This window comes from Aulonocara stuartgranti (genome assembly GCF_965226115.1).
Source record: "Aulonocara stuartgranti genome assembly, chromosome: 5".
In the NCBI taxonomy this organism is placed as follows: Eukaryota; Metazoa; Chordata; class Actinopteri; order Cichliformes; family Cichlidae; genus Aulonocara; species Aulonocara stuartgranti.
The window spans coordinates 34642144-34656285 of record NC_138943.1 but is presented as its reverse complement, the minus strand read 5'-3'; the positions used below and the strand labels follow the sequence as shown (position 1 = coordinate 34656285).

General features: G+C 40.4%; 1 protein-coding gene across 3 annotated transcripts in view; it reads right to left on the bottom strand.

Annotated features, from left to right (window-relative positions):
* cdk18 (cyclin dependent kinase 18) overlaps positions 1–14142 on the bottom strand; it is a 68390-nt gene extending 54248 nt beyond the window's left edge. Inside the window, exons 1-2 of one of the 3 annotated variants that reach the window (XM_082533590.1) lie at positions 14009–14142; positions 13771–13922 (exon numbers count right to left, since the gene is read on the bottom strand). The gene's annotated coding sequence lies outside the window, so the exon portion shown is untranslated. Of the gene's footprint in view, positions 1–13770 lie in introns of all 3 variants that reach the window. The other 2 variants (XM_082533589.1, XM_082533591.1) reach the window with 2 other exon arrangements.

The following is a 14142-nucleotide window of genomic DNA, read 5'->3' as shown; positions in this document are numbered from 1 at the left end:
TTGTGTGATACTGTCTGACCACACACTAACACACACAGACACAGACACACACACACACACACACACACACACACAGACACACACACACACGCTTGATCTCATAAGTGCATCTGCTCAAAGCAAGGTGCCAGCATATCTCAGTTTTCCCCTCACTGTGATCCTGCCTGGACACTTCACGTTGCTACAGCACCCACTCTCCTCTTTGATCTCTCTTTGTCTTCCTCCATCAACCCTCCCACCTCTCATGCATCTGGATGAGGGCTTCTTTCACACACGTCACTCACATAACCTTAATTTGTTCTATCAGAAATGTTGTAAATCAGCATTGCACCCTCGGTTCCACTGCAGACAGAAACATGCCAGTGACTTTATTTTTAACCTCTAAACACTAACAACAGTTAAGGTTAGGCTACTAGATTCTATTTTTTATTGTATTTTTTAATGAAAAATCTGGCACACCCGAGTTGTGCTCGTTCAGCACAACAAAATCCAAATCTTCACCCTGAATAAACTACCAGAGATCTGGTAGTTTAAAAAATAAACATTGTCACTGTAAATACATACGATGAACTTAAGATGATATTCTATAGCACAACATTAAAAACAGGATCTTGACTAAAACATTGGATGATAGGTAAGAGAACAGAATCAAGAAAAAAAATGAAGGTATAAAAGGATAAGCAGAAGGGAATGGATGGAAACCTGTATGAACATCATGTTCTTCCATAAGGAAGTCTAGCTGATTATAGTCTGCTTATGTGTGAACGTAGACAAAGCCCTAACCCATAGAGCTTATAGAGCCACTGCACCTGCTGCACCACCAGCTTTTCTTTAAAACATGCTGTTTTTACTGTGAATAATTTAGATTTGAGCTGGTTAACAGAATGATACATATGTAAAAGAAATTAAAATACTAAATGATTGTAACTGTCAGAGGCAGACTGGTCACTATTCCAGGGGACACTGGATATTTCCTGGTGGATCCTGCTATACATATTCATGTGTGTTGTCTTAGTGTTATTATCAATTAGTTTTCAGCTCTGAAAATTCAGAATTTCTTTTCATGCATAAATAATGTGTTTTTCTCTTTTTAGATGTTTTTATGGATTTGAGTTATATTAAAATACATTTCTGTTAGCATTAGGAATCCCACAACACCATGAGCCACCTTACTGCGATTCCACTTGATCAGCAAACAGTTTATGTGCCAGGTGCCAGAGTCTCAGCCACAGACTGCATGCTCTCTAATGGCTAATTACACACGTAAATGGACACATGGAGCCAATGTTAGACACATCAATCAGGAAAAAGGAAAGAAAGCAAAGTAGAGAGGAAGAGAATAAAGAAGAGATGCAGCTGTGAAACCTGTGAGTCTGGAACCAAGTCAATGTAAACAATCACTAATGATCAGTTTTTAGTCAATGTGTGTTTATGTTTGGGTTTTTTTTTTTTTTTTTTATCCTTTTGCTTATTAAGCTTCAGATTAAAATCATTGGGCAGTTTGAGCTTACTATGACTCAGTGTCTGTTTAAAAAAAATCTAGTTTAATTATTTTGCCTGACCTTCTACATCCAGGCAAACCACAGCTTTGAAAACTTTGAAAATTACATTTTGATATCATGTTGTTAACAAACATATTATGCGAATAACAGCCAATCAGAAAGCGCTTGGACACATATGGCTCTACTCTCTACACCAGTATTTATTTGGCAATTAAAAATGAATTGGGCATTAGTACATTAATGTTATTTTATTAACAGGATGGAATATTGTTTATTCTTCAAAATATCTCTAGGTATTAGGATAACATTAGAGTAAATTATTATGATGATTTGGCCATGGATACAGAGAATTTTATATTGTGATTGCAAATTAAGCAGTGTGATGACTTACATGCACAGAGTGACCTGGGAATATGTCCCAGCTGACCTCTGATTAAGTCGTTACAGTTAGAGGAGACTGGAAGAGTTGCAACATTCCAAAACAAGTTAAAGTAATACCACCAGTACCGCCAAAATGGTTACTCTTCTAACTGATAAACTAAATAATTGGGGGAAACAAAATTTGAAAAATATTGATGTATGCCACCCCCCTTTGTTTTGCCAAAATATATGATTAGGGGTTGGCACTTATGGTGAATTGGACTGCAGAGGGTTAGTTACACTATCACCACAACCAAACAGATAGAAGACACTTGTCACTGATGCCTGTCCTTTTCTGTGCTGGGGGGTCTTGCTGCTGCTCTCCCTGCCTCTGGCTTTCCACGTATGCACATGAAAGGACGGGGAGGTCCAGTGCAGGCTTAGCTAAATATAAAGTACTGTGGGTGGAAATAACAATCTGCTTTTCACTATTGTGGTTTAGATCATCGCAAAAGCTGACAGTAGCCCTGTTAGTTACGTACTTATAAATGCATCAAGTAACTTGGCTCAGCTGCTGAGTGCTAACAAAATATTGCACTTTTGGGTTAGAATCAGATCTACTGGAGTAGTTCAGTGGATGTTGTGTTTGATTCAGCAAAAAGCCATATACCCATGGCCCAGTGAACCGTGGCGTACACAACTCCCCTTGTGTGCGCTTGTTTAGAATGGGGCCAGCTGATGGGTTGTTTAGATGGGCTTCATGGTCAGTAAGCACAGACCTCAGAAAATATGACACATTTAACAGAACAGGCATGACTATATACCACTGTGACTCAAACCACAGTTCACATGTGCACTCATTCAGATATAGAGCCTTGGGCAAACATATATTTTTATCTCTCCATTCAGTTTGTTGAAAGTGAGTGAATGAATGACCCTGAGAGGCTGGTAAAAAGCAGCTCTGGCGTAGCGTCAGAGCAGGCCATAAGCCTGCTATCACTCAGACTGCTGCATCATCTGACTGCTGTGTTTGTCCAGTGAAACCTGGCATGGCCGTTTCTTGTTTCTGACAGCACAAGCTGTGATCTGATCCACACTAGGATCTACAAAAAAGGTTTGAAAGACTTTTTCCTTTAGAAATAAATCACTTTAATTCTCAAAGTTTCACAATATTAAAGCTGTATTAATAACTCACTGTGTGATCAAAGGCTCACATTACATCATAGATACTAAGACAAAAAAAAATAAAAAGTACCCTTATGTAAATCTTTACTTTGGTAACGAATAAGAGAGTCTACCACAAATCTAAATCTCTGCCATGCACCGATGTCAGTGGAACAGCTAATATATTTCAGCTGCTAATTAGCTCTCGAGGGGCAGAGGTAACCACCATTTTTTGAAGTCTCCCACAGATTTCTGTTCAGGATTCTTTGAGTATCATGACTCCTCCTGCAAGAACGTCTCCAGCTGCACACCAACAGCACATGTGGCGGAAAGGTAAACAGTTTGTTGTACTGTATATGTGCACAAGGTTGGTCTTGTTATCACACACCACTTTTTTATTTTCTATGTAGTTCATGCCATGTTCTCGCATGTTGTTCATGTGTGAAAATCATCGTCATACATGCTTTTCTCTGCTTTATGTTCAACGTGTGTGAGAAACAGAGGGAGTAGAGTTCAGCACGTGAACATGTCTGTCAGTGTCTTCTGTGTATTCGTTTGATGGCTCATGCGCTCTTGACTGACCTTGAGCCTGGGGTTAAATTACTGTGTGCTCCACTGCTTCATATAGACTGAAAAAAAAACCCTTTGCTTGCACAACACCCACCATCACACGTGCACAAATGCACACGCATTTTCCCTAAAAGAAGATGAATGGGAGTGACAGTGCTGCTCACAGAGTGGTGAAAGACAATCACTATGAAATAGCTGCTGTACAGTCTGTAATGCAGCCAATCAAGTTTTAGCTGCCATTATCCAGCCATACTGCAACAATACACATATATAATCAAATACACGTCTCTGTATGAGCAAAGTGTTATATAATCTAAGACATTACATAAATAAACCCTGAATATAGAACGATCACAATGGCAATGAACTCCTTATATGAATATTATTAAAATTAATCAAATGAGCACTTTATTTAGATGTACGTGAGCTGTCTTCTTTCTACTTAATAAAGATGGCATTTTGTTTGCTTCCATCCCATCTATTCTTGTTTTTTCAATCAAGGCTGACTAGACTACAGTCGCAGCCTTCTGTTCTCTGCTACACATTTCCATCACTTTGTTCATCTCCCATCGCTCTTAAATTCTCAGTTCACATCTTCGATGATGAAGATAAATGCTAATAAATGAGATAAAACTGACAAGACGTGTGACAGAAACAATAAATCTCTTTGTACTCTGCTGTTTTCTGTTACATGTCACCCCATGTCCCCGTGTCAACAGTAGCCCCACTGTATTCATGAGTGAATAGCAAAAGTACTGAGGTCAAACAGGTCAGACTGGCCTATTGTAACCCAGGCCGACATGGTTTGTGCTGCACGTGTTAAATGTCATAGAGGTTGTTCTGTTTCCTTGTTTATCATATCCTCTAATTCATTTAGAGTTTTGCTTATTTTTTAATCAGTCAGAAGTTTTAATAAAACAGCAAATGTGTTTGTAAGAGCTTTAGTATTTATTTTAAAATTAATTCTTCTCTAGGCAGTCAGCTGATGGACATTCCCAGAACCTGCATCTGACTTCCTAACAGATGAATGTGCTTGGAAAACCTTAACAACCGAGCACATGAATTGCTTTGGCCTCTTTGGCTAGTTTCCCCTTTCATAATAACTCTATAGTGGGGAAAGTTTGTAAAACTTTATAATAGTTAATAATAAATATAATAAGATAAGATAAGATGACCTTTATACGGAGCCCCGCAGGGGACATGGGAGAAAAAAAAAATTAAGACGGACTTTTGCGAGAGCTCGCAAAACTAACTCGGGATCTCGCAAAAGTTTTGCGAGATGTCGCAAAACTTTTAGCCGCATTCTTCGGATGCTGGCTCGAAGCCGACCGGGAGGTTGAGGCACGATGTGCCGGGAAAGTGGTGTTCCTCCCGGCTGTAGTAGGTCTCGACCTCCCGTTAGCTCCGAGCTAACGGGAGGTTGGCTAAAACTTTTGCGAGATCTCGCAAAAGTTTTGCGAGATCCCGAGTTTGTTTTGCGAGATCCCGAGTTTGTTTTGCGAGATCTCGCAAAAGTTTTGCGAGATCCCGAGATAGTTTTGCGAGATCTCGCAAAAGTCCGTCTTAATTTTTTTTCTCCCATTTCCCCTGCTGGGCTCCGTACCTTTATTAGTCCCACAGGTGGGAAATTTGTCTTGTTACAGCAAAAGTGCAAAGTTATGTAGCAGAAATTAGAAAACACTGGAATGCAATAAAATAAAATACTATATACAATAGAATAAAATAGAATAGAATAATATATACAATAGAATAAAATAGAAATACAAATGCTATATACAACTGAGTAAGAAATATTGGTGAGACTTACAGTGAGGGGCATGACTACTCTGACTTATGTGGAAACAAGGAGCTGTAGCCACTTGCTTCAAGGCTTAATTCAAGTATCACTTGGACTGTCCAACTGTGTTTGTGGTCCTTTCTGATTAGTAGCTACAGCCACCCCACAGAAAACTCCTGATTATGATTATGTAACGGACTAAAAAAAATACCAGTCACCAAAACTGAGGCCTTACCACAGGTGACAACATTTGTCACACAGTTCGATTAAAAAGACAAACTTGGTGGTACTGTCAAGGACCCTGGGTCTGTGGACCCAGGGTTCTTGAGTAGCTTGTGGAATTGTGTATATTTGCTGGTCTGTGGTGCTTGTGTCCCTCGTTTCCGGGTTTGTGTGTATAGGTGTTTGTGTGTGGGTGTGTGCGTGTTCCGGAGGACCGGTTTACAGTAACCGCCAGGCCTGTCAACCCTGTGTCCCGGGTGTGTCCCATTGGGAGGCTGGCCACACCTGACGAGGATGATCTCACACACCTGCAGCTCATCAGGATCTTCGGGGGAGCTACTTAGCAGTGTGGCTGCGTTTCTCAGCAACTGTTTGTAGTGAGTGTGAGTCTGCCGCATTGTTAAGGTACTTATGCATTCATTCATTCCTCTACAAATGAGGGTAAAAATTTAGCATCAGCAACCTAAAATGAATGAAGGGATTTCCTTTTTGCTGCATCTATTTAGACTGTCTACACCTGCATAGCGGCTAACAGGGCACGCAACATGTTAAGTTAATATCCTTACAAAGAACAGGGAACGAGTGTCTGCACTCCACCACGAACAACAATAAAGACATAGATCCAACATAAACCATCCTGCTAGCTCAGGTTTGCTGTTAACTTAAAGATATGGAGATTTCACATTGACTCAGGATTCAGACTGAAATGTGGTATCATGTGATGCAAAGTGCAGCATAAATAAAATGTCTCTCCAAATAATTTAGCTGCCAAACAGAAAAACAAAGGGTATAAGAACAAAGAAGAAAAACTAATCCCAGACTATAAAGAATAAAGGAGCAGCGTCACTGAAAGGCTATCATGCTCAAACAAGCTCAGCTCAGCCTAATGGACATTTGTTGTGACTGAAAGCATGAAATTACTCGAGTGAGGCCAAAAAGGCTCAGTGGAAAATTAGAGTGAGGGACTTCCTGTTGACAGAAAGAAATGTTAAGTTTAGTCAGGGCGTTCTGATCGGCACCATACATGCGCTTTGTTTGACACTGGTGTTGCTTTTTATCTCACAAACGCCGTCTGAGGAATTACTAAGGGCACGTTTCAGGCTTATCTTTCAGGTCATGTGTACTACTGTTGATATTGCTCCGCACTCCTGATAAGGAGCTGTGCATTGTACCTGCTACAATTTAATGTCCTTATAGCTTAACCAATCAACACCCAAAGTTTCACTAGCCACACCCAGGCCTGGTTACTGCCAGACCTTAAACAGAAATATACCACTTAAATAAAACCTGTCTGATAAAGTGAAGCAGGCTAAAATAGCTCAGAAAGAAACAAATCATGCCACTATCAAAAGAAACAGCTGAGAAACAAAGTCATTCAAATCTATGCAAAAATAATTAAGAAAGGGGGCAAATACTCGAAACAGTGTTTCACTGAGAGATATTAACTTTCAGATTAGAGCTGCTGGATGTGATTTTTAGCTTTATGGATCTTCTGTTTCTTTCAGTTTGTATAAGCGGAAAAACAAACTTTGGTTGTGAAATTAACACATTTTAAAGGCAGAAACAGGAATCGTGTTTCAGACATTCACACCTGTCAGACCGCCTCACATCACCTGGTGTGTGTGATTATTCTGGTGTTTTTGAGACTCTTCCCTCAGGTTTTAGCTTCTGGTCAGGTTTCTGACAGGAGCAGCTTGGTGACTCACAGCTTACTTTACACCACAGAGGTGTCTTCTACATGTCTGTGTGTGAGCGGGCACCTAATAAGCCAACGCAGCTGCAGCACTGTAGCAACTTCTGAGAAAAAGCCCTGCAATTATCCAGAGTGTTCAAATACAAAACTGAGCTCACAGTTTAAAGTGTTTATCCTCCTGAACAGAGAAGGAAGCAGATCCTGGATGTCCGTTTTCCCATGCCATCACCGAACCCCCCCCCCTCGAGAAGGAGCCTGTCACAACAATTGCTTTTGTCCAACATTCCTGAAAACAACAATTATTCTTTAAAAAGCACTGGCTGCCTGAGATAGGATGGATCATTTAAATGAGCTGGACTGCTAGGCTGCGAAAGCGCTGCCCACACACCTGTGACAACCATTTGAAGCGTGATGGGTGTGAGTGAGGTAAGAATGCCCAGCAACACTTTACGTCCTTTAGGGCTTTAAAAAGAAAAAATTAGTGTGACCTTGGCAGCAGCAGCAGCAGCCAGAGCTGCACATGCTGCAGTACGTGGTTACTGCCTGTGCACATGACAGAATCTGACTGTCTGCGAATGCTAGTGAAATTTGACCATTTCATATATTGACTGTGTGTTATAATGCTCACAAATGCAGTCATGCAGTGCTTTTATCTAACATCCACACTCTCTCTCTCTCTCTCTCTCTCACACACACACACACACACACACACACACACTGATAGATGCATCAGGGGCAACTTGGGGGTCCAGTATCTTGCCTAAGGTTACTTTGACACATGGACTATAAAAGCCAGGGTTTGATTCACCGACCTGATTGACTTGACCGTGCACTCTACCACCTAAGCAGTATTGAAAATGGCTGCTTCACCAATAGAACAAAACAAAACCAATCATCGTGTATTGTGCACCTTGAAGTTTCCTGTACTAGTCTGGAAGAGTAACACTATGTTAAACAAAAATCAAACGGCAGACGGTGAAGAGTTTGTCCCTCGAAGAGGACCATCATCTGTTGTTTGGAAATAATTTGGACTGAGCACAAGTGATCAAGAACAAATCATATGCAGAGCGGTCTAGAGCAACACAACTGATTTATTCAGCTGCCTGGAAAGCCACCACAGGCTGCAGTATAATTACTGCATGAAAGCAAAGAAAAACAATGTAAGGTAACTAATGTGAATGTTACAACATCAGCTCAGGCTTATATAAAGATGAGCCTGTGCAGCTGGTTTTACAATCCATCCAGCTCACTAAGACACAATGAAATCACCAAGCAGTCAGATTTGTTTTGGCCAAAGACATCTGTCCATTAAACACAGTGAGGAACACGCTTCAGGAAAATGGTCAACGTACAGCAGTCATACAGCTGTTGAGTGCTTTGATATGGGTTTTAGTCACATCCATAATGCGGGCACAGTCAACAGAGTGAAAGACTTTACATTGAGCTTCTAATAGATGCACGTAGGTCAGGTGAAGACATACCTTGTTTGCCTACATAGATGTTTAAAATAATTCAATGTGGTGCCATTTCACAACAACATTTGCGTCGAGGCAGCTTTTACTGAAAGGCAAAGGGCCAACAATAATATAGAGAACGCTCCAACCATCAGATGGCACTCTGCATTTGGCGACTGTGGGAAGGAAAAGCTCCTTTTTAACAGGAAGTAACCTCTGGAAGGACCAGGCTCAGAGAGGGCCAGCTTTCCAATGCGACCAACAGGAATGGAACAGAATCTAAAAGTGAAAACAATTCCCTGTTTTTGATGCAGTTCTTCTAATTATATTTTTACACTTTTCTTCTAAAAGATAAAACTGAATTTAGGTGAATCAGTGTCATCAGTTTTATGTGATGCAACAATGTATACATTACCATGAATGACACCCAAACATGGATGTGAAACCAGTGTTATGTGGAATAAAAACGTTTTTGTCACTGAACCCATTGCATAATCTTGACAAATGTTTATCATCTTAATATTAATAAAAAATAATTAAGATAATCATTTTGGCAATAATCGTGCAGCACTAGTTCAGCCCTTTTAACCAGTAACATATGGCTCTGCACAGTGACAGTGCAAAATATGAAGACATATCCATTTTTCACCTAATTTCTCATTCCTTGGAGTCTGTTATCACTTAAATGAAAGCTATGAGTTAATTTAATTTAATGTTTTTGATTGCTGTAGGACAAGTATGCTTTAGTCAGCCAGCTGAGGCCACCATAGCTTGGATTATGCATAATAAGAAAACAGAATTCAGTTGACTGCTACATGCAATTTACTGACAGCTTTCAGTTTGTCCACATATTGGAACATTATAACACTTTATAAAATGTGAACATGATTTATAGAAGATTGTATTTAAAGGTCCCACCAGCAGCCCAGCATTCATGCGAAGCTACTTGCAATATGATGCACATTTGTGGTAAGGATGTCAGGCAGTTCTGCTAGTTTATGATTACAAATGTACTATTAAAGACTGACAAATGATTTATGAGAACAGCGAGTAAACATAACTTTTTGTACGTCTCATGGAAAACAAAGAAACAAAGTGGTGAAGTGCCACGTCCTGTTTAAACAGGTTACACGAATGAAATACAGCCTTTGTAATAATGCAGACACAGTAAAGACAAATGGAGTCTCAGGTGACGGACACGGTGGAAATATTTGCACAAAAGATTCTGGCTTGCTGGAGCATTTAATCTTTTAATGTTTCATCACATTAGTTGCGAGAGAGGCCTGGTGCTGTGTGACAGGCAAGCCATCTTCCATTTGGTGTGTTTGACCAAATGTTTGCGTGTGTTTGTTCATCTCAGAGCTGGTGCCATGGCTATTGTTGAATACGATAAGGTCTATCTTCACATTATCATGGCTGAGTGGGCCTAGAGCTCTGTAATTAGGAACTCAATAATAAGCTGCTTATGTAAATATTACTATTGTGCCTCAGCTGCACACATGATGATGATTTCCAAATTATACAAACCTCTCTGTGTGGCAAAGTGTTACTTTAAAAAAACCCACAACCACATGACGCATGTGATAATGTCATCTGAAACGGGAAGCTGTCATGAGGCTGACAAAGACTAACAGAATACAAAAAAGCAGGAGCAAATCTTGTGTTTGGTCTGTTGGATTAATCCTGGAGCGATGGGACAAATTCAGTGTTAAACACTTGAAAACTAGAAAGAAAGTGACTGTTTATGCAACGTCACTTTATTCACATCCAAGCTGCTGTCTTGCATGCAGACAGGTGAGCCTTCACATCCCGTTCAGACCCCTCTGAGCCACTGCTGCTACTCTTGCAATTCATTTTTGCTTGACACATATGCAGTTAACAAATACAAAAATAAGCATGTTTGCCAGGTAAGCTGGAAACTGCTAATGGGAGTTTTAGAACTACTAGCTAGCCAGATAGCCAGTTAACATTCAAATTGTAATCTGATAATCTATTTTACACTAAAGAACCCTGCAAAAAGCTACAATGTGTCTATGGCCAATGTTCCCTCTAATTTTTCATGTGTCTGAGCGAACACACAAACTCGCTGAACAATCCCGTGGACCACTGTGAGCAACAGCAGACGTGTGCACTGTGGTCACGCCAGCATCGAATCCATCCAAGTTACATGTTTATTCAAATCATCAAATTACAGCATTTACATTTCTGTTAGACTACTTTTAATTAACTGCTTTAGCCCACTTACAATGAAAATGTTAAAAAATCTTGTTCATGACGTGTATAGTATGTTAACACTATTGGAAGTAAAAATAACTTGAACTCCAATTTTGAAAACACAACTTTATTATTATTATTATTATTATTTGCTCTGACTTGTATTATGAGTCTGAGTCTGTGGTCTGGGAGAGAGTCCTGTAACTCTGTCTACAAAATACAGAATATAATGACCAATGTTGGGCAATTAATTATTTAGTTACTTCTTTAAAAAAGTAACTGAGTTATGCAAACAACAAAGTTTCTTGCAGCTATTTTTTAAATGCAGCCAAGGCGTTTTTAAATAAACATTTCAAACTATTTACAGAACAATCAGCTGTTCTGCATCAAATTTGATGCCACACAGATTATTTGTGCCAAAAAATAATTTCTGTCCACTATGAGATGAAGGAGAACAACAGCCTGATACCTGCAGGCCTGACAACAGCAGATGTATCACTGCTGTAACACCTGTAACACTCAGCAGTCGCCTCATTGTTCTGACACACACAACAAAACTATTGACTACACTACACACTAACTACACAAGATTTGTGCTAAACGTCGCAAATCTCTCACATCTCAAAACACCGCCGTCACTCCTAAAACTTCCCCCCTTCCTAAACAACTAAGTGGGATGTTGCCATATCATTTTTTGATTGGTCCACATAGTACATTTTTCCACCAATAGGAAAGGGTGGAGTTTTTTGGTTTGGTTTTTGCTCACAGGTGGAGAGAGCTTTTGAACGTTTTCCTTATAAAACGCAGTTTTTACCGTTTCTTCCCGCAGTAAATATAAACAACGACAATATTCAGGAAGAAAAACAAACATTGCAGATATTTTTATCATAACTCTGGTTTTACGTGGCCAATCAACACAATTTAAAAACTGGTATAAAGTCAACACTTTTTCTGTCAATTGTTCCGTCTGTCCTGCTCACATCTCCAATGGTTGTACACATTGTCATTAACGTGGCTTCACTCCACATCAGCCACGCCGCTTTGCTCGCTAAAACACCGGTGTCGGCACATAAGTACGCTGTCATAGCCTGTCAACGACGTTGATTAGCTGCGTATATACGAATGTGAATCGCATTATTGGCAGGACTATGGGATAAGGTGGCATCGTTCTGATCCCATACTGGAGCAGCCAGTCACTTACTGACTAACACTGCAAAACAGAATTGTTAAAGTTTTAATTTTCATTTCAATTCAGGTTGGATTTTTTTTTTTTTTTGTGCGGATTTTTTTTTTGTGCGCAACACATATTTTCTTTGCGCAGAGACCGTGCCAGCAGTGCGCAATTGCGCACGCACGCAGCTTGGAGGGAACATTGTCTATGGCTACATATTTATGTTCACCAGTCACTTTATTAAGCACCCCTGGCTACCTCTTGCTCAAAAGCTAAGGTCATCTGCTAATCGGAAGGTTGGTGGTTCCGTCCCTGGTTGCTCCAGTCTGCATGCCAAATATATTTTGGCAAGAGGAAAAAGTGTTTGTGTAAATGGGGGAATGAGGCAAGTTGTGTAACCAAAATGTCTCAAAGAGATGAAATATCTTCATGCACCTAAAAAGGAGTCCCGTTGCCTTTAACTCAACCACTTAGGATTATAATGACCTGGATGGCTTAGCAACAAGTTCAAAGATTCACTTTTGGTTGTGTTTTCACACTTGCTTGCAGCTCTGTGTTCAGTATATTTTGGTCCTGAGTGGCTTTTTAAGGTTACCCATAATGGCAGCTAATATCCACACAGCACTAAGGTACCACAGTAGGCAGCAAGCTAATGGTAACGTTGGAGTAACTTTAAGTCCTGCAGACACTACTTTGCTATTTTGATATAATCAAAGCCTGTCAAACATGCCAGGCCAGCTTATAGTTGCTGTCCAGAATAAGGGGAGATCAGTTATTGCCAAACTAAACATTTGCCAACTGTATGTCACTAAATGCAGTTGCAGAAAAATGAAACTGAATTAAAGTCGAAGCTATTTGATGCCTGCGAAGACTTTAAACTATTTAATAATGACTTCACATTCTTAGCGTGCTCAGTATGCAACACTTAAGCAGATGTAAAACTTCTCACTAAAATGTTACAGTCAGTTATTTTCGTGATGCCATAGCAGCAACGCTGCAGACTTAACTCTGCATGATTCAACAACGTGTGACAATGAAGTGGAAAAGAGAAGCTGGTCTGCACACACATACACACACATCAGACGCACAATTACACCTGCAGGCCCTTATGGGCAAACAGTGCAGTGTGTACAGTGTTTGTAGATGGATCTCTGTAAATTGGGGTGAGGGGTCCTTATTACATCACAGCTATCACTGTGTCAGGTTACATGTGAGTACTAATGCATGAAGCTGATCACAGAGAAGAGACCTTGAGGGGAGAGGTGGGAGTAGGCAGGGATTTCAGATGTTATTTTTGTAGCAGCTACAGTTATTGTGCAGACGTACAACTTTAAGAAAAATGCTTCCTCATATCAGTACCTGTTGTACTTAGAGCATGTTATGTAATAGCAGCTTTTATTATGTGTAAACAGTCTCTAAGTCTGACCTTGTATTTGCACCAGACAAAGCGTCAAACCGAAACTGGCAACTTATGTGGCAAATTACAGCTACTGAATGAGATATTCAGTGAGGTAAGGAGGATTTCTAAAGAAAAAAGAAAAGAAATGTAAGTATGCTTTCCCTGAACCCCTGATCGGTGCTATGAAGTCTGTTCGCCTTTAATAAACATTGTGAGTGGATGTTGCTGCAGCAGAGCTACTTACTTACAGAAGAGCAGAGGTCATCTACACACACACAGAGGATGGATGGATGGATAGATGGAGGGAGTGAGAGGCGAGGTGAGGAGGGGATTTGAGCAGCCTCCTGCCTCCTGTCTCTCAGGTTTCTTCTCGCCTTCCCAGGTGTCACTCACAGTCTTAAACAGAGATAAATCCACAGGATGTAGGCAGCTCTGCCACAGTGATGGACAGATGACTTGGCAGGGTAAAGAAACTGACCAACCTGTCCACCAGTCCTTCTGACAGCTCACCCTTCTACCCTCCCTTCCGTCCTCCACGCAAAGCGTCGCTTCACTGGCCAGATAACAGGAAGGACTAAATAAAGACACAGAAATACAGTGGAGACAGCTCAGGAGA